Genomic DNA, 22,350 nt, shown 5'->3' with positions numbered 1-22,350 from the left:
AGTAAACTACTTGCACTCTTCAGAGTAAAAGAACATTTATAATGCATTAATATCAGTATGAAACAGAGATACCAGATATTATTAAAACAGAAGTGCAATAACAATTGATCATGTATTTCTTGGTTTGACATTCAAACAATTACCGTTTGAAAGTATTTGATGAGTGTCATAAAGTGACAAAATTTTCAATGTTTTATAAAGGAAAAGCTCAGAAAAGAATATATAGATATGAGAAACACAGACTTTCTTAATATAACAGAGGAACGATCCAAAATTTTAAAGGAAAACCGATAGTCCAACTGTCTTAGCAATATTTTCTCTCAGACAGACACTTTATGTCAGTGGTACAATCAGAAAGAAACTATTAAATACAGAAAAATGAAATTTAACATTCTGTTTAGAAGAGAGGAAAAAGTATCATCAACCAGAACAATCAATGGAAAATACAAACAGAAAGTGGCAGGAACAAAAAAAAACACTGATTCCATGATCATAACATTCCAATAATCTTAACATTTGAAGTTAGAAAATTTTTCCATACCAGAAATAGTGTTTTAATCAAAATAAAATTGCCCCAAAAATAATAATAATAATTTTAAAAAATAACGAAAAGTAACTTGTTTAAAATGAACAATTTTGCATGTATACAAAGTGGAAATCCTCTAACAATACTATCCCACATACGATTAAGTTCATCACATGAGATTTCAAGACAGATTACTTTAATTGATCAACAGAGATTTAATTTAAAATTCATTGAATGTTTTCTAATTCCTTACATTAGAACACATTTAAATATTAACTTAATATTGTGATCAAATAAAAAATCTCCATAAACAGAAATAAAAATAAAAATAGAGAGAACTAATTCATGGGACAAGATTATTTTAACTTTTTTTTTTTTTTTTTTTTTTACATCTTGACAAAGAGCCATTGCTAATTTTTAAGGCCTATAAAAAGAAATAGCAAAAAATGTTTAAATATTGATTGATTATTGTTAAAGAGATGTAAAACATAAACACTTTTATGTATAATTATAAAAAAGTATTCAAACATTCAAAATAAACACATTAAATCCCAGTCTGAGATTTTCTAAATTCAGGTAAACTACTTGCATTCTTTGGAGTAAAGGCACATTTATAATACATTAATATCAGTATGAAACAGATATATCAGATATTATTAAAACGGAAGTGCAATAACAATTGGTCATGTATTTCTTGGTTTGACATTTAAACAATTTCCGTTTGAAAATATTTGATAAGTGTCATAAAGTGGTAAAATTTTCAATGTTTTATAAAGGAAAAGCTCAGAAAAGAATGTATAAAAATGAGAAACACAGTCTTAATATAACAGAGGAACGATCCAAAATTTTAAAGGAAAACCGATAGTCCAACTGTCTTAGCAATATTTTCTCTCAGCGAGACACTTTATGTGAATGGTACAATCAGAAAGAAACGATTAAATACAAAAAAATGAGATCTAATATTCTGTTCGGACCCTTCACAAAATACTTTTTATGAGAGATATAAAAACATCTCTTTAAAGGACCCCATAATAAAATGTTTTGTCAGATTATGATAATTTGCTACATAAAACTGTTCACAAAAATAATAAAGATAATAAAAATTACTCGATTTCATTTAGGAAGGTCTAATCTCTTATCTTTTCAGAAAGTTCAATTTTGCCAAAAAAAAAAAAAAAAAAAAAGCCCAAAAAACTTACATTATCTTAAGGACCTCTAAATGTTTAATCGGGACCTAAGGAGACACCGGACTACCCTCATATTCTTAGTAGTTGGTGAAATATGGGAAAAGACAACAAAGGTCGTTATCCTTTTTCATAGATATAAGGTTCTTATAAACACTAATAATTTATTGTGAAGTTTGTCTCCGCAACTTAAAGAAATGCTAAAATGAACGAACAAGAAATTTCAAATGTAAAGAATGATTCCCATATAAAATATCGGATTCACAAACTTACTCGGTATCATCATGCACCGCCCGTAAAGGAAAAAAAAATAATAATGAGTAAATTTAAACATATATACTTAGTCCAAAGCGATGATTAAAAAAAAGTGTAAGACATTTGTGGTGAAATATATTCATTTCAAGATAGCGAAGTAAAACTGAAAAAATAAAATATTATTTGTATACATTTTCAAATTATTTTTATTTCTAGCAAAGATGGGCAAGTTGCCTTTATGGCAGTTATAAATTTTATCTTAGTAATATCTCAGTGATATTAAGATTGGATTTGCTTAGTATTTCTTTCAAAATAGAGTACGTTAGACAAAATTATGGCTATCGATTGCCATTAAGGTTGGGGACTTAAAGATGAGTTCTTCGATATTGGACTGAGTTTTGATTAACGTAGCGAAGAACCGATCGTTTTCGTAAGCGTTTTCGAAATACAGAATTGTTTGATTTCTGAATGCCATATGAATGTATGCATATTTTCCCTATTTTTTCATTTCATTTCCGATGTTAGTTTCAAATGCTCACCAATATCTATATATTTAATTTTATTTTTGTTAAAATAAAGTAAACCTAATTTGTAAATGGTTATTAATTCATTTCATGTAGATCACGAGCCTTTCAAGGAGTCACATGCAAAGGCAAATAACTTCTTAGAAAATTAATGATAATTTTTGGAATTCTTTTGGAAAATTGTAATTCTTGAATAATGTTTTCTTTTAAGGTCAAAATTATGATCTTAAACCAAATATCAGTAAAAATGCTAAATGATTGCTTGTTTTCCCTATCGTATCTGCCTTGAATTTTATTATTTTAAAATCTAGATTTGGTCATACTTTTTCCCTTCTTTTTTTAAAGCGAAACGTTATTATTACATGCATTCTCTCTTTTCAATTATTTTTGTTTACATTCAAAAATTTCAGTAAGTGTTAAAATGTGTCTAAGATACAAGAAATGGCGCGAAAGCATTTTTGTTACTTTTGATTTTATACCATATTCAGTTTTTTTTTTTTACTTTATTCTTTATTTTATTTATTTTTTTGCTACTACTTTTACCCTCTGAATGTCCCATTAATTTTTTTATGTATATATGTGTACAGTACACTCCCTATTATCCGCGGAATTGGGTGGCGCGGCCGCCGCGGATAACAAAAATCGCGGTTAATCCGAAAAAAGCTAAAAACGGGTATAGCAAAAGAGAAAACAGTCATTCCAACGTTGAAAAATCGTTTTATGTACAATAAAACGTAAAATAAACAGCAGGAAATGTTTAACTAACGCTTAATATTTTAGAATATCACTCAAAACTAACCTAAAATGCATTTTGTTAATGAAAACAGAAAAGTGTTTTGTACTTACGAGAGGCGTCAAGGATACACAGAAAAATTAATACATATGCACAGTTTTAATACTGTAATGTATTATGTAATTACAAAAGCATAACTGTAAAACTACACCTTTTTGAAGAAATCAGTCAAAAAAAAACTTTGTGCGGCAGACGCGGATAATCGGGAGTCTACTGTATATATTTCTAAGCTTTGATTGAATTTTAAAATTTATTTATATGCAAACGGTTTTTTTTAAATATATATATAAATATTTCTATTCAAATACTGTAGCAACTATTTATATTTAGTTACTGTTTCTCATTATAGGCATCAATATCGGTTAATTGTACTTCATTATTATTTCTTTTTCAATTTCATTTTCTGGTCACATTTATGCAGCCCATATATTTTTGGTTCTCTTAGGCTTTTTTATGATATCTTTTGTTTAATCGAAACGTTGTTAATTTTAAATGTTTTCTTATGTCAGAAATCAGAAATAATTAACATGAATTTCAAATTAGAGTACTTGCTTTGACTTATCACTTCTGTTTTTGGTATTCTGTCTTTGTCTTTCATATTTTCAAGTTTTTATTATTTCATTACCATTTTGTGTTCATATTGAAATGTGTTATAATGTAAGGGATAAGAAAAAAGTAACATGAATTATAAATTGGTTCTTTGTCCTTGAATTCGAGAAATGTGTCTTGATACAACAAATCATGAACTTATGATATAAAATCAACGTGTTTTGCTTCTTGACACTTTCTATATGTATTTTTCATTCTTTATGCTTGTATATTAGATCTCATTATTCTCATTTTAATATTTTACTTCTAATTGTACCGTTCACTTAAAATGTTTGCATTAAAGAAAAGTCTTCTAAGGCTATTTATTTTGATTTCAAATATTCGAACATTTCTAAGTGTTATTAAGTCTGATTATGTTTCTCATTCCAATATATACTTTTCTCAACCTTTTTATAAAATTAAAAACTGAAAATATCGCTTTTTTAGGATATAAGGTATTTAAAAATGTAAAGTTTATTTCTTTGGCATATCAAGAAAAGCATGATGAGTTGTTACAACATTTGAATTTTAACTATATCTAAAATCTCTGCTAAATACAAATGTCAATGCAGAATAAAATCTGCTTTTTCTCTGATGAACTTAATAATTAATCTGCATTTCGGAAAACTGAGAATGGGATTTGATGTGTAAATTTTGAATTCTCTGAATTTTTAAAAAATAATTATTTATGTCCTGATGTGTATGTCTTTTACATTTCTTTCACAATACTGCATCTTGAATTTAAACAGTTTTTACTTTCTTTGTATAGGTATAAAAAGTTTTGAAAGTGACTTGGTTTAAATGCAAAGAAGGAGATATACAAATTTTAAGATATTAATCAGGTGTGTATATTTTTGTTTGTCTTTCATATTTTGAATTTTTTTCATTTAATTACCACTTTGTGTTCATATTTAAATGTGTTTTAATGTAAGGGATCAGAAAAAGTAACATGAATTATAAATTGGTCCTTTGTCCTTGAATTCAAGAAATGTGTCTTGATACAACAAATCATGAACTTATGGTATAAAATCAATGTTTTTTGCTTCTTGCCACTTTCTATATGTATTTTTCATTCTCTATGCTTTATATTAGATCTTATTATTCTCATTTTAATATTTTACTTCTAATTGTACCGTTCATTTAAAATGTTTGTATTAAAAAAATACTTCTATGAATATTTCTTTTGATTTCAAAAATTCGAACACTTCTATGTGTTATTAAGACTGATTATGTTTCTCATTCCAGTATATACTTTTCTCAACCTTTTTATAAAATTAAAAACAGAAAATATTGCTTTTTTAGGATATAAGGTATTTGAAAATGAAAAGTTTAATTTTTTGGCATATCAAGAAAAGTATGATGAGTTATTAGTACATTTGATTTTTAATTATATCTAAAATCTCTGCTACATACTAATATCAATGCAGAATGAAATCTGCTCTCTCTCTGCTGAACTTAATAATTAATCTGCATTTCGAAAAACTGAGAATGGGATTCGATGTGTAAATTTTTAGTTAACTAGTCTTAACACTTAAGACATGTGTGTTTATTCCACCATTCAGATGGAGTTCAAATTTATTTTCTTTCAATATAAATTTTCCAATGATTTTCCATTATGTTTTATTCATATAAACTTGGAATGAATACAGATCTGAAAAAAAAAAAATTATTCATCAGTTGTTGAAATAAATTTTACACTGTCATTATATTCTTATAATTATTTGTTATTTTGTGTGTATGTGTGTGTTTGTGTGTGTGTGTGTGTGTCTCTTTCACCATTCAGTTGGAGTTCAAATTTATTTTCTTTGAATATAAATTTTCCAATGATTTTCCATTATGTTTTACTCATATCAACTTGGAATGAATACAGATTTGAAAAAAACAATTTATTTCTTAGTTGTTGAAATAAATTTTATACTGTCATTATATTCTCATAGTTGTTTAGTAATTTTGTATATTTGTGTGTGTGTGTTTGTGTGTGTATGTATGTGTGTGTGTGTATGTTTCACCATTCTGCTGGAATTCAAATTTATTTGATTTCAATATAAATTTTCCAATGATTGTCCATTATGTTTTATTCATATCAACTTGGCATGAACGCAGATTTGAAACAAATATTTTTATTTATCAGTTGTTGAAATAAATCTTATACTGTCATTATATTTTTATAATTGCTTAGTAATTTTGTGTGTGTGTGTTTGTGTGTGTGTACGTATGTGTTTGTGTGTGTACGTATGTGTGTGTGTGTATGTGTGTTTCACCATTCAGCTGGAGTTCAAATTTATTTTATTTCAATATAAATTTTTCAATGATTTTCCATTATGTTTTATTCATATCAACTTCGAATGTATACAGATCTGAAAAAAAAAATTATTTATCAGTTGTTGAAATAAACTTTTTACTGTCATTATATTCTTATAATTGTTTAGTAATTTTGTATATTTGAGTGTGTCTGTTTGTGTGTGTGTCCGTATGTGTATGTGTATGTGTGTGTATGTTTGTGTGTGTTTGTGTGTGTGTGTGTATGTGTATGTGTGTGTGTATGTGCATGTGTGTGTGTATGTGTATGTGTGTGTGCGTGCATGTGTGTGTGTGTTTCACCATTCAGCTGGAGTTCAAATTTATTTTATTTCAATATAAATTTTCCAATGATTATCCATTATGTTTTATTCATATCAAATTGGAATGAATACAGATTTGAAAAAAACAATTTATTTATCAGTTGTTGAATTAAATTTTATATTCTCATTATATTCTTATAATTGCTTAGTAATTTTAAATGTTTTGTGTGTGTGTTTGTGTATGTGTATGTGTGTGCGTGTGTGTTTCAACATTCAGCTGGAGATCAAATTTATTTTATTTCAATATAAATTTTCCAATGATTATCTATTATGTTTTAGTCATATCAACTTGGAATGAATACAGAGTTGAAACAAAATTTTTTATTCATCAGTTGTTGAAATAAATTTTATACTTTCATTATATTCTTATAATTGTTTAGTAATTTTGTCTGTGCATGTCTTTGTGTGTGTGTGTGTGTGTGTGTGTTTCACCATTCAGCTGGAATTCAAATTTATTTTATTTCAATATAAATATTCCAATGATTGTCCATTATGTTTTATTCATATCAACTTTGCATGAATACAGATTTGAAACAAAAATTTTTATTTATCAGTTGTTGAAATAAATTTTATACTTTCATTATATTATTATAATTGTTTAGTAAGTTTGTGTGTGTGTGTGTGTGTGTGTGTTTCACCATTTATTTTATTTCATTCTAAATTTTCCAATGATTTTCCATTATGTTTTATTCATATCAACTTCGAATATATACAGATCTAAAAAAGAAATTATTCATCAGTTGTTGAAATAAATTTTGTACTGTCATTATATTCTTATAATTGTTTAGTAATTCCTGAGTGTATGTGTGTGTGTATGTGTTTGTGTGTGTTTGTGTGTGTGTGTGTGTGTGTGTTTCATCATTGAGCTGGATTTCAAATTTATTTTATTTCAATATAAATTTTCCAATGATTTTATATTATGTTATATTTATATCAACTTGGATTGAATACAGATTTCAAAAAAAACTTTTTATTTATCAGTTATTGAAATAAATTTTTACTGTCATTATATTCTTATAATTGTTTAATAATTTTGTGTGTGTGTGTGTATTTTTATGTGTATGTGTGTGTGTGTGTGTGTGTGTTTCACCATTCAGTTGGAGTTCAAATTTATTTTCTTTCAATATAAATTTTCCAATGATTTTATATTATGTTTTATTTATATCAACTTGGATTTAATACAGATTTGTAAAAAAACTTTTTATTTATCAGTTGTTGAACTAAATTTTATACTGTCATTATATTCTTATAATTGTTTAGTAATTTTGTGTGTGTGTGTGTAAGTCTCTCTCTGTGTGTGTGTGTATGTCTGTGTGTTTGTGTGTGTATGTCTGTGTGTGTGTGTGTGTGTATGTCTGTGTGTGTGTGTGTGTATGTCTGTCTGTGTTTGAGTGTGTGTGGTTCACCATTCAGCTGCAGTTCAAATTTATTTTATTTCAATATAAAATTTCCAATGATTTTCCATTATGTTTTAGTCATATCAACTTGGAATGAATACATATTTCAATAAAGTAATTTATTCATCAGTTGTTGAAATAAATTTCATATTGTCATTATATTCTTAGAATTGTTTAGTAATTTTGTGTGTGTTTGTGTGTGTGTCTTTGAGTGTGTGTGTGTGTGTGTGTGTTTCGCCATTCAGCTGGAGTTCAAATTTATTTCATTTGAATATAAATTTTCCAATGATTGTCCATTATATTTTATTCATATCAACTTCTCAGAAACACAGATTTGAAACAAAAATTTTTATTTATCAATTGTTGAAATAAATTTTATACTGTCATTATATTCTTATAATTGTTTAGTAATTTTGTATGTGTGTGTGTGTGTTTCACCATTTAGCTGGAGTTCAAATTTCTTTTATTTCAATATAGATATTCCAATGATTGTCTATTATATTTTATTCATATCAACTTCTCAGAAACACAGATTTGACACAAAAATTTTAATTTATCAGTTGTTGAAATAAATTTTATACTGTCGTTATATTCTTATAATTGTATATAATTATTTTTATCTTATATTTCAATATAATTTGGAATATATTGAAAGAAAATAAATTTGAACTCCAACTGAATGGTAAAACACACACACACATACAAATACACACACACACAAAATTACTAAACAATTATAAGAATATAATGACAGTAAAAAATTTATTTCAATAACTGATAAATAAAAAGTTTTTTTTTCAAATCTGTATTCAATCCAAGTTGATATAAATAAAACATAATATAAAATCATTGGAAAATTTATATTGAAAGAAAATAAATTTGAACTCCAACTGAATGGTGAAACACACACACAAACACACAAAGACAGACACACACAAACACAAAAATTACTAAACAATTCTAAGAATATAATGACAATATACAATTTATTTCAACAACTGATGAATAAATTATTTTATTCAAATATGTATTCATTCCAAGTTGATATGACTAACACATAATGGAAAATCATTGGAAAATTTATATAGAAATAAAATAAATGTGTGTATGTGTTTTTCATCATTGAGCTGAATTTCAAATTTATTTTATTTCAATATAAATTTTCCAACGATTGTCCGTTATGTTTTATTCATATCAACTTGGCATGAATACAGATTTGAAACAAAAATTTTTATTTATCAGTTGTTGAAATAAATTTTATACTGTCATTATATTCTTATAATTGTTTAGTAATTTTGTGTGTTTGTGTGTGTGTATCTGTGTGTGTGTGTATGTGTGTGTGTGCGTGTGTGTGTGTTTCACCATTCAGTTGGAATTCAAATTTATTTTCTTTCAATATAAATTTTCCAATGATTTTATATTATGTTTTATTTATATGAACTTGGATTGAATACAGATTTGAAAAAAAAAAACTTTTTATTTATCAGTTATTGAATTAAATTTTTTACTGTCATTATATTCTTATAATTGTTTAGTAATTTTGTGTGTGTGTGTTTTTGTATGTGTGTGTGTGTGTGTGTGTGTGTGTGTGTGTGTGTGTGTGTGTGTGTGTGTGTGTGTGTGTGTGTGTGTGTGTGTGTGTGTGTTTCACCATTCAGTTGAAGTTCAAATTTATTTTATTTCTATATAAATTTTCCAATGATTTTCCATTATGTTTTAGTCATATCAACTTGGAATGAATACATATTTGAATAAAATAATTTATTCATCAGTTGTTGAAATAAATTTTATATTGTCATTATATTCTTAGAATTGTTTAGTAATTTTTGTGTTTGTGTGTGTGTTTTTGTGTGTGTGTGTCTTTGTGTGTGTGTGTGTCTTTGTGTACATTTCCATTTCTCAAATCATTTTCCATCTGATTTTTTTAAAACTGCATCTTGATCTACTATAACATAAAAAATGTGAACGCAGATTATATGTATATTTTTACAAATTTTATCTCCCAATCTGCATTATATTTCTAAGTTAATTATTACAAATTATAATTCTAAGTTGAAAAAGTATGTAAACGGTCTCATCATAATATGATTTTTTATATGATTGTAAATTTTGTAAATAGTTATTTTTGTTTCGTTTTCCTACTGTAAATATTTTGTTAATTAAATAAAATTCCCGTAACATGCCTACCAAACCGTTCAGTGACCAGAATGGTCACGGATACGGGGGTATGAGACGGCGTTTGTTCTGTGTGTGTGTGTGTCTTTGTGTGTTTGTGTGTGTGTTTCACCATTCAGCTGGAGTTGAATAAAATAAATTGAAATAAATTTTATACTGTCATTATATTCTTATAATTGTTTAGTAATTTTATATGTATGTGTATGTGAGTGTGTGTGTGTGAGTGTGTTTGTGTGTGTGTTTGTGTGTGTGTGTGTCTTTGTGTGTTTGTGTGTGTGTTTCACCATTCAGCTGGAGTTGAATAAAATAAATTGAAATAAATTTTATATTGTCATTATATACTTATAATTGTTTAGTAATTTTATATGTGTGTGTGTGTATGTGAGTGTGTTTGTGTGTGTGTGTGTGTGTGTGTGTTTCACCATTTAGCTAGAGTTCAAATTTATTTTATTTCAATATAGATATTAAAATGATTGTCCGTTATGTTTTACTTATATCAACTTGGATTGAATACACATTTGAAAAAAACTTTTTATTTATCTGTTGTTGAAATAAATGTTATACTGTCATTATTTTCTTATAATTGTTTAGTAATTTTGTGTCTGTGTGTGTATGTCTGTGTGCGTGTGTGTGTGTCTGTCTGTGTGTGTGTGGGTATCTCTGTGTGTGTGTGTGTGTGTGTATGTCTCTATGTGTGTGTATGTCTGTGTGTGTGTGTGTGTGATTCACCATTCAGCTGAAGTTCAAATTTATTTTATATAAATATAAAACTTCCAATGATTTTCCATTATGTTTTAGTTATATCAACTTGGAATGAATACATATTTCAATAAAATAATAATTTTTTCATCAGTTGTTGAAATAAATTTTATATTGTCATTATATTCTTAGAATTGTTTAGTAATTTTGTGTGTGTTTGTGTGTGTGTGTGTTTCTCCATTCAGTTGGAGTTCAAATTGACTTTACTTCAATCTAAATTTTCCAATAATTTTATATTATGTTTTTTTATATCAACTTGGATTGAATACAGATTTGAAAAAAAAACTTTTTATTAATCAGTTGTTGAAATAAATTTTATACTGTCATTATATTCTTATAATTGTTTAGTAATTTTGTGTGTGTGTGTGTGTTTCACCATTCAGGTAGAGTTCAAATATAATTTCTTTCAATATAAATTTTCCAATGATTTTATATTATGTTTTATTTATATCATCTTGGATTGAATACAGATTTTAAAATAATTTTTTATTTATCAGTTGTTGAAAGAAATTTTATACTGTCATTATATTCTTATAATTGTTTAGTAATTTTGTGTGTGTGTGTGTGTGTCTCTCTATCTCTCTCTCTCTGTGTGTGTGTGTGTCTCTCTATCTCTCTCTCTGTGTGTGTGTCTGTGTGTGTGTGTTTGTGTGTCTGTCTGTGTGTGTGTGTGTGTGTGTGTGTGTGTTTGTGTGTCTGTCTGTGTGTGTGTGTGTGTTTCACTATTCAGCTGGTATTCAAATTTACTTTACTTCAATCTAAATTTTCCAATGATTTTATATTATGTTTTTTTATATCAACTTGGATTGAATACAGATTTGAAAAAAAAACTTTTTATTAATCAGTTGTTGAAATAAATTTTATACTGTCATTATATTCTTATAATTGTTTAGTAATTTTGTGTGTGTGTGTGTGTTTCACCATTCAGGTAGAGTTCAAATATAATTTCTTTCAATATAAATTTTCCAATGATTTTATATTATGTTTTATTTATATCATCTTGGATTGAGTACAGATTTTAAAATAATTTTCTATTTATCAGTTGTTTTTATTTATCAGTTGTTTTACCATTCAGCTGTAGTTCAAATTTATTTTATTTCAATATAAATGTTCCTATGATTTTAAATTAAGTTTTATTCATATCAAATTGGAATGAATACAGATTTGAAAAAAACAATTTATTTATCACTTGTTGAAATATATTTTATACTGTCATTATATTCTTATAATATTTTAGTAATTTTGAGTATATGGAAGAAAATATTTTCAAATGATTATTAGTTCAATTTTTTTAAAGCATGAAGAGTATCATTTTTATTAGTAAGTGGGGGGGGGTGATTTTCTAATCAGTTTTGTGTTTTCTTTTTAATTATTTATCGCTGATATCTATATGCATTTCTTCTCTTTTTTTATAAAGGGCATAAGTATTTGTAAAATTTATGGGGCTGCCAAACTTCAGAAATGATTTCCCTAAATATTGTATTTGTCTTCATGTCATTCATCCTGAAACTTAAGCTGGATTCTTTTTTTTGACATGTTTCTTGAAACCACAGACTTGAAATACTTTACATGAATTTTAAATCACACATGCTCATTGAATCTTTTCTTTCATTCATAATTTGTTGCCCAGTCTTATTAAGTTTTAATTTCAACTGAAGTTCAGATATATTTCATTGTAATTTAAAGTTTTCTCTCTGTGTAGATTATATTATATACATATTCTACTTGGAATGAAAACACTTTTCCAACCCAAATTATTATTTTCCAGTTATTTCAGTAAAATGTGTACTGTCATTGTATTCACAGTATACTTTAATATTTGTGTGAAAATTTGAAAATTTTTCCCAATGATAATTGTTTCGTTTATTAATAGGATAAAGAGTCTCATTTTTATTAATTAGATTAAAAAATTTGTAATATTATGAATGATTTATTATTAATTCTATTTTCCTGATTATTTTATTGTTTCTTCTTTTTTATTTTCAGGGCATAATTATTTCTAAAATTTTTTTGATGCCGAAGATCAGAATGAATTTATATAGATATGAAATTGAGATTCATGATGTGATACTCAAAAGTAAGCTTGATATTTTTTAAATATTTTATTTCATACCACAGAGATCAAACACTTCACTTGAATTTTAAATTCATTTTCCATACAGCATCTTTCATTCACTGTTTATTTGGTGTCCAATTGTGTGTGTGTGTTTGTGTGTTTCACCCTTCAGCTGGAGTTAAAATTTATTTAATTTCAACATAAATTTTCCAATGATTGTCTATTATGTTTTATTCATATCAACTTAGAATGAATATAGATTTGAAACAAAAAATTTTATTTATCAATTTTTGAAATAAATTTTATACTGTCATTATATTTTCATAATTGTTTAGTAATTTTGTGTGTGTGTTTGTGCATGTAAGTGTGTGTGTGTGTGTGTGTGTATGTCTGTATGTGTGTGTGTGTGTTTCACCATTCAGCTGGAGTTCAAATTTAATTTATTTCAATATAAATTTTCCAATTATGTTTTTTTCCATTATGCTTTATTCATATAAACTTGGAATGAATACAGATTTGAAAAAAAAAAATATTTATCAGTTGTTGAAATAAATTTTATACTGTCATTATATTCTTATAATTGTTTAGTAATTTTGTATGTGTGTGTGTGTCTTTGTGTGTGTGTGTTTGTGTGTGTGTGTTTGTGTGTGTGTGTTTGTGTGTGTGTCTTTGTATGTATCTTTCTTTCTGTGTATGTGTGTGTGTGTTTGTGTTTAACCATTCAGCTGGAGTCCAAATTTATTTCATTTGAATAAAAATTTTCCAATGATTTTCCATTATGTTTTATTAATATCAACTTTGTATGAATACATACTTGAATAAAATAATTCATTCATCAGTTGTTGAAATAAATTTTATACTGTCATTATATTCTTATAATTGTTTAGTAATTTTGTGTGTGTGTGTTTGTGTGTGTGTGTGTGTGTGTTTCACCATTCAGCTCGAGTTCAAATTTATTTCATTTGAACTCCAGCTAGATATTTATAAGTTGATATGAATAAAACATAATGGACAATTTTCCAATGATTGTCCATTATGTTTTATTCATATCAACTTGGAATGAATACAGATTTGACACAAAAATTTTAATTTATCAGTTGTTGAAATAAATTTTATACTGTCATTATATTCTTATAATTGTTTAGTAATTTTTTTTTCGTGTGTGTGTGTGTGTGTGTATGTGTTTCACCATTCAGCTGGAGTTCAAATTTATTTTATTTCAATATAAATTTTCCAATGTTTGTCCATTACGTTTTATTCATATGAACTTGGAATGAATATATATTTGAAAACAAAAATTTATTTATCAGTTGTTAAAATAAATTTAATGCTGCCATTATATACTTATAATTGTCTAATAATTTTGTGTGTGTGTGTGTGTGTGTTCTGTGTGTGTGTGTGTGTGTTCTATGTGTGTGTGTTTCACCATTCAGCTTGAGTTCAAATTTATTTCATTTGAATATAAATTTTTCGATGATTGTCCATTATAATTTATTCATATCAACTTGGAATGAATACAGATTTGAAACAAAAATTTTAATTTATCAGTTGTTGAAATAAATTTTATACTGTCATAATATTCTTATAATTGTTTAATAATTTTTTTTCTTATGTGTGCGGTTGTGTTTCACCATTCAGCTGGAGTTCAAATTTATTTTATTTGAATATAAATTTTTTAATGATTTTCCATTATGTTTTATTCATATCGAATTGGAATAAATACAGATTTGAAAAAAAAAATATTCCTCAGTTGTTGAAGTATATTTTATACTGTCATTATATTCTTATAATTGTTTAGTAATTTTGAGTATCTGGAAGAAAATATTTCCAAATGATTATTAGTTCAATTTTTTTAAATCATGAAGAGTGTCATTTTTATTAGTAAGGGGGGGCGATTTTCTAATCAGTTTTCTCTTTTGTTTTTAATTTTTTATCGTTGATATCTATATGCATTTCTTCTCTTTTTTTATAAAGGACATAAGTATTTGTAAAATTTATGGGGCTGCCAAACTTCAGAAATGATTTCCCTGAATATTATATTTGTCTTCATGTCATTCATCCTGAAACTTAAGCTGGATTCTCTTTTTTACATGTTTCTTGAAACCACTGACTTGAAATACATTACATGAATTTTAAATCACACATGCTCATTGAATCTTTTCTTTCGTTCATTATTTGTTGCCCAGTTTTATTAAGTTTTTATTTCAACTGAAATTCAGATATATTTCATGGCAATTTAAAGTTTTCTCTCTGTGTAGATTATATTATATACATATTCTACTTGGAATGAAAACACTTTTCCAACCCAAATTATTATTTTCCAGTTATTACAGTAAAATGTGTACTGTCATTGTATTCACAGTATACTTTAATATTTGTGTGAGAATTTGAAAATTTTTCCCAATGATAATTGTTTCGTTTATTAATAGGATAAAGAGTCTCATTTTTATTAATTAGATTAAAAAATTTGTAATATTATGAATGATTTATTATTAATTCTATTTTCCTGATTATTTTATTGATTTCTTCTTTTTTATTTTCAGGGCATAATTATTTCTAAAATTTTTTTGATGCCGAAGATCAGAATGAATTTATATAGGTATGAAATTGGGATTCATGACATTGATACTCAAAAGTAAGCTTGATATTTTTTAAATATTTTATTTCATACCACAGAGATCAAACACTTCACTTGAATTTTAAATTCATTTTCCATACAGCATCTTTCATTCACTGTTTATTTGGTGTCCAATTGTGTGTGTGTGTGTGTTTCACCCTTCAGCTGGAGTTAAAATTTATTTAATTTTAACATAAATTTTCCAATGATTGTCTATAATGTTTTATTCATATCAACTTGGCATGAATACAGATTTGAAAGAAAAAATTTTATTTATCAATTGTTGAAATAAATTTTATTATGTCATTATATTCTCATAATTCTTTAGTAATTTTTTTTTGTGTGTGAGTGTGTGTTTCACCCTTCAGCTGGAGTTCAAATATATTTTATTTCAATATAAATTTTGCAATGATTTTCCATTATGTATTATTCATATCAAATTGGAATGGATACACATTTGAAAAAAACCATTTATTTCTTAGTTGTTGAAATAAATTTTATACTGTCATTATATACTTATAATTGTTTAGTAATTTTGTGTGTGTGTGTCTTTGTGTGTGTGTGTGTTTGTGTGTGTGTGTGTTTGTGTGTGTGTGTGTGTGTGTGTGTGTGTGTGTGTGTGTGTGTGTGTGTGTGTGTGTGTGTGTGTGTGTGTGTGTGTGTCACCATTCAGCTGGAGTTCAAATTCATTTTATTTCAATATAAATTTTCCTATGATTTTCCATTATGTTTTATTCATGTCAAATTAGAATAAATACAGATTTCAAAAAAATAATTTTTTTATCAGTTGTTGAAATAAATTTTATACTGTCATTATATTCTTATAATTGCTTAGTAATTTTGTATGTTTGTGTGTTTGTGTTTCTCTCTGTGTGTGTGTGTTTTGTGTGTGTGTGTGTGTTTCACCATTCAGCTGGAGTTCAAATTTATTTCATTTGAATATAAATTTTCCAATGATTGTCGGTTATAATTTATTCATATCAACTGGGCATGAATACAGATTTCAAACCAAAATTTTTATTTATCAATTGTTGAAATAAATTTTATACTGTCATTATATACTTATAATTGTTTAGTAATTTTGTATGTGTGTGTGTGTGTGTGTGTGTGTGTGTGTGTGTGTGTGTGTGTGTGTGTGAGTTTCACCATTCAGCTGGAGTTCAAATCTATTTCATTTGAATATAAATTTTCCAATGATTTTATATTATGTTTTATTTATGTCAACTTGTATTGAATACAGATTTGAAAAAAAACTTTTTATTTATCAGTTGTTGAACTAAATTTTATACTGTCATTATATTCTTATAATTGTTTAGTAATTTTGTGTGTGTGTAAGTCTCTCTTTCTGTGTGTGTGTATGTCTCTCTGTGTGTGTGTATGTCTGTGTGTTTGTGTGTGTATGTCTGTGTGTGTGTGTGTGTGTGTGTGTGTGTGTGTGTATGTCTGTGTTTGTGTGTGTGTGTGGTTCACCATTCAGCTGCAGTTCAAATTTATTTTATTTCAATATAAAATTTCCAATGATTTTCCATTATGTTTTAGTCATATCAACTTGGAAGGAATATATATTTCAATAAAATAATTTATTTATCAGTTGTTGAAATAAATTTTATATTGTCATTATATTCTTAGAATTGTTTAGTAATTTTGTGTGTGTGTGTGTTTGGGTGTGTGTCTTTGAGTGTGTGTGTGTGTGTGTGTGTGTGTGTGTTTCTGTGTGTGTGTGTTTCGCCATTCAGCTGGAGTTCAAATTTATTTCATTTGAATATAAATTTTCCAATGATTGCCCATTATATTTTATTCATATCAACTTCTCATAAATACAGATTTGAAACAAAAATTTTTATTTATCAATTGTTAAAATAAATTTTATACTGTCATTATATTCTAATAATTGTTTAGTAATTTTGAATGTGTGTGTGTGTATGTGAGTGTGTGTGTGTTTGTTTGTGTGTGTGTGTGTGTTTCACCATTTAGCTGGAGTTCAAATTTCTTTTATTTCAATATAGATATTCCAGTGATTGTCCATTATGTTTTATTTATATCAACTTGGATTGAATACAGATTTGACACAAAAATTTTAATTCATCAGTTGTTGAAATAAATATTATACTGTCACTATATTCTTATAATTGTTTAGTAATTCATGTGTGTATGTGTGTGTGTGTGTGTTTCAACATTCAGCTGGAGTTCAAATTTATTTCATTTGAATATAAATTTTCCAATGATTGTCGGTTATAATTTATTCATATCAACTGGGCATGAATACAGATTTTAAACCAAAATTTTTATTTATCAATTGTTGAAATAAATTTTATACTGTCATTATATACTTATAATTATTTAGTAATTTTGTATGTGTGTGTGTGTGTGTGTATGTGTGTGTGTGTGTGTTTCACCATTCAGCTGGAGTTCAAATTTATTTCATTTGAATATAAATTTTCCAATGATTGTCCATTATAATTTATTCATATCAACTTGGAATGAATACAGATTTGAAACAAAAATTTTAATTTATCAGTTGTTGAAATAAATTTTATATTATCATAATATTCTTATAATTGTTTAATAATTTTTTTTCGGATGTGTGCGGTTGTGTTTCACCATTCAGCTGGAGTTCAAATTTATTTTATTTGAATATAAATTTTTTAATGATTTTCCATTATGTTTTATTCATATCGAATTGGAATAAATACAGATTTGAAAAAAAAAATTATTCCTCAGTTGTTGAAGTATATTTTATACTGTTATTATATTCTTATAATTGTTTAGTAATTTTGAGTATCTGGAAGAAAATATTTCCAAATGATTATTAGTTCAATTTTTTTAAATCATGAAGAGTGTCATTTTTATTAGTAAGGGGGGCGATTTTCTAATCAGTTTTCTCTTTTGTTTTTAATTTTTTATCGTTGATATCTATATGCATTTCTTCTCTTTTTTTATAAAGGACATAAGTATTTGTAAAATTTATGGGGCTGCCAAACTTCAGAAAAGATTTCCCTGAATATTATATTTGTCTTCATGTCATTCATCCTGAAACTTAAGCTGGATTCTCTTTTTTACATGTTTCTTGAAACCACTGACTTGAAATACATTACATGAATTTTAAATCACACATGCTCATTGAATCTTTTCTTTCGTTCATTATTTGTTGCCCAGTTTTATTAAGTTTTTATTTCAACTGAAATTCAGATATATTTCATGGCAATTTAAAGTTTTCTCTCTGTGTAGATTATATTATATACATATTCTACTTGGAATGAAAACACTTTTCCAACCCAAATTATTATTTTCCAGTTATTACAGTAAAATGTGTACTGTCATTGTATTCACAGTATACTTTAATATTTGTGTGAGAATTTGAAAATTTTTCCCAATGATAATTGTTTCGTTTATTAATAGGATAAAGAGTCTCATTTTTATTAATTAGATTAAAAAATTTGTAATATTATGAATGATTTATTATTAATTCTATTTTCCTGATTATTTTATTGATTTCTTCTTTTTTATTTTCAGGGCATAATTATTTCTAAAATTTTTTTCATGCCGAAGATCAGAATGAATTTATATAGGTATGAAATTGGGATTCATGACATTGATACTCAAAAGTAAGCTTGATATTTTTTAAATATTTTATTTCATACCACAGAGATCAAACACTTCACTTGAATTTTAAATTCATTTTCCATACAGCATCTTTCATTCACTGTTTATTTGGTGTCCAATTGTGTGTGTGTGTGTGTTTCACCCTTCAGCTGGAGTTAAAATTTATTTAATTTTAACATAAATTTGGCAATGATTTTCCATTATGTATTATTCATATCAAATTGGAATGGATACACATTTGAAAAAAACCATTTATTTCTTACTTGTTGAAATAAATTTTATACTGTCATTATATACTTATAATTTTTTAGTAATTTTGTGTGTGTGTCTTTGTGTGTGTGTGTGTGTGTGTGTGTGTGTGTGTGTGTGTGTGTGTGTGTGTGTGTGTGTGTGTGTCACCATTCAGCTGGAGTTCAAATTCATTTTATTTCAATATAAATTTTCCAATGATTTTCCATTATGTTTTATTCATGTCAAATTAGAATAAATACAGATTTCAAAAAAAGAATTTATTTATCAGTTGTTGAAATAAATTTTATACTGTCATTATATTCTTATAATTGCTTAGTAATTTTGTATGTTTGTGCGTGTGTGTTTCTCTGTGTGTGTGTGTGTGTGTGTGTGTGTGTGTGTGTGTGTGTGTGTGTGTGTGTGTGTGTGTGTGTGTGTGTGTGTGTGTGTTCACCATTCAGCTGGAATTCAAATTTATTTCATTTGAATATAAATTTTCCAATGATTGTCGGTTATAATTTATTCATATCAACTGGGCATGAATACAGATTTTAAACCAAAATTTTTATTTATCAATTGTTGAAATAAATTTTATACTGTCATTATATACTTATAATTGTTTAGTAATTTTGTATGTGTGTGTGTGTGTTTCACTATTCAGCTGCAGTTCAAATTTATTTTATTTCAATATAAAATTTCCAAATATTTTCCATTATGTTTTAGTCATATCAACTTTGAATGAATACATATTTCAATAAAATAATTTATTTATCAGTTGTTGAAATAAATTTTATATTGTCATTAAATTCTTAGAATTGTTTAGTAATTTTGTGTGTGTGTGTGTGTGTGTGTGTGTGTGTGTGTGTGTGTGTGTGTGTGTGTGTGTGTGTTTGTGTGTGTGTGTGTTTCGCCATTCAGCTGGAGTTCAAATTTATTTCATTTGAATATAAATTTTCCAATGATTGCCCATTATATTTTATTCATATCAACTTCTCATGAATACAGATTTGAAACAAAAATTTTTATTTATCAATTGTTGAAATAAATTTTATACTGTCATTTTATTCTTATAATTGTTTAGTAATTTTGTATGTGTGTGTGTGTATGTGAGTGTGTGTGTGTGTGTGTGTGTTTCACCATTTAGCTGGAGTTCAAATTTCTTTTATTTCAATATAGATATTCCAGTGATTGTCCATTATGTTTTATTTATATCAACTTGGATTGAATACAGATTTGACACAAAAATTTTAATTTATCAGTTGTTGAAATAAATTTTATACTGTCACTATAATCTTAAAATTGTTGAGTGATTCATGTGTGTATGTGTCTGTGTGTATGTGTGTGTGTGTATGTGTGTGTGTGTGTGTGTGTGTATGTGTGTGTGTGTGTTTCATCATTAAGCTGGATTTCAAATTTATTTTATTTCAATATAAATTTTCCAATGATTGTCCGTTATATTTTATTCATATCAACTTGGCATGAATACCGATTTGAAACAAAAATTTTTATTTATAAGTTGTTGAGATAAATTTTATACTGTCATTACATTCTTATAATTGTTTAGTAACTTTGTGTGTTTGTGTGTGTGTGCGTGTGTGTGTGTGTGTGTGTTTGTTTCACCATTCACTTGGAGTTCAAATTTATTTTCTTTCAACATAAATTTACCAATGATTTTATATTATGTTTTTTTTATATCAACTTGGATTGAATACAGATTTCAAAAAAACCTTTTTATTTATCAGTTGTTAAACTAAATTTTATACTGTCATTATATTCTTATAATTGTTTAGTAATTTTGTGTGTGTGTGTGTAAGTCTCTCTCTCTCTCTCTGTGTGTGTGTGTGTGTCTCTCTCTTTGTGTGTGTGTGTATGTCTGTGTGTGTGTGTGTGTGTATGTCTGTCTGTGTTTGTGTGTGTGTGTGTGGTTCATCATTCAGCTGCAGTTCAAATTTATTTTATTTCAATATAAAATTTCTAATGATTTTCCATTATGTTTTAGTCATATCAACTTCGAATTAATACATTTTTCAATAAAATAATTTATTCATCAGTTGTTGAAATAAATTTAATATTGTCATTATATTCTTAGAATTGTTTAGTAATTTTGTGTGTGTTTGTGGGTGTGTCTTTGAATGTGTGTGTTTGTGTGTGTGTGTCTTTGTTTGTGTGTGTCTTTGTGTGTGTGTGTGTATCTTTGTGTGTGTCTTTGTGTGTGTGTGTGTGTGTGCGTGTGTGTGTGTTTCACCATTCAGTTGGAGTTCAAATTTATTTTCTTTCAACATAAATTTACCAATGATTTTATATTATGTTTTTTTTTTATATCAACTTGGATTGAATACAAATTTCAAAAAAAAAACTTTTTATTTATCAGTTGTTAAACTAAATTTTATACTGTCATTATATTCTTATAATTGTTTAGTAATTTTGTGTGTGTGTGTGTAAGTCTCTCTCTCTCTGTGTGTGTGTGTCTCTCTTTGTGTGTGTGTGTATGTCTGTGTGTGTGTGTGTGTGTGTATGTCTGTCTGTGTTTGTGTGTGTGTGTGTGGTTCATCATTCAGCTGCAGTTCAAATTTATTTTATTTCAATATAAAATTTCTAAAGATTTTCCATTATGTTTTAGTCATATCAACTTCGAATTAATACATATTTCAATAAAATAATTTATTCATCAGTTGTTGAAATAAATTTAATATTGTCATTATATTCTTAGAATTGTTTAGTAATTTTGTGTGTGTTTGTGGGTGTGTCTTTAATGTGTGTGTGTGTGTATCTTTGTTTGTGTGTGTCTTTGTGTGTGTGTGTGTGTGTGTATCTTTCTGTGTGTGTGTGTGTGTTTCGGCATTCAGCTGGAGTTCAGTCCATTATGTTTCATTCATATCAACTTCGCAGGAATACAGATTTGAAACAAAAAATTTTATTTATCAATGGTTGAAATTAATTTTATACTGTCATTATATTCGTATAATTGTTTAGTAATTTTATGTGTGTTTGTGTGTGTGTGTGTGTGTGTGTGTGTGTGTG

The 22,350-nt window shown here is 26.5% G+C and overlaps 1 long non-coding RNA gene across 8 annotated transcripts in view; it reads left to right on the top strand.

The window, feature by feature from the left end:
- LOC129960078 (uncharacterized) overlaps positions 1-22,350 on the top strand; it is a 78,183-nt gene that overhangs the window by 28,688 nt on the left and 27,145 nt on the right. For 5 of the 8 annotated variants that reach the window (XR_008783524.1, XR_008783523.1, XR_008783518.1 and 2 more), the window contains 4 exons: positions 4,640-4,712; positions 12,809-12,899; positions 15,422-15,513; positions 19,009-19,100. This is a non-coding gene — a long non-coding RNA (uncharacterized LOC129960078). The remainder of the gene's footprint in view (positions 1-4,639; positions 4,713-12,808; positions 12,900-15,421; positions 15,514-19,008; positions 19,101-22,350) is intronic. The other 3 variants (XR_008783520.1, XR_008783521.1, XR_008783522.1) reach the window with 3 other exon arrangements.

This window comes from Argiope bruennichi, chromosome X2 (genome assembly GCF_947563725.1).
Source record: "Argiope bruennichi chromosome X2, qqArgBrue1.1, whole genome shotgun sequence".
Lineage (NCBI taxonomy): Eukaryota > Metazoa > Arthropoda > Arachnida > Araneae > Araneidae > Argiope > Argiope bruennichi.
This window is presented reverse-complemented; position numbering and strand designations above follow the sequence as displayed.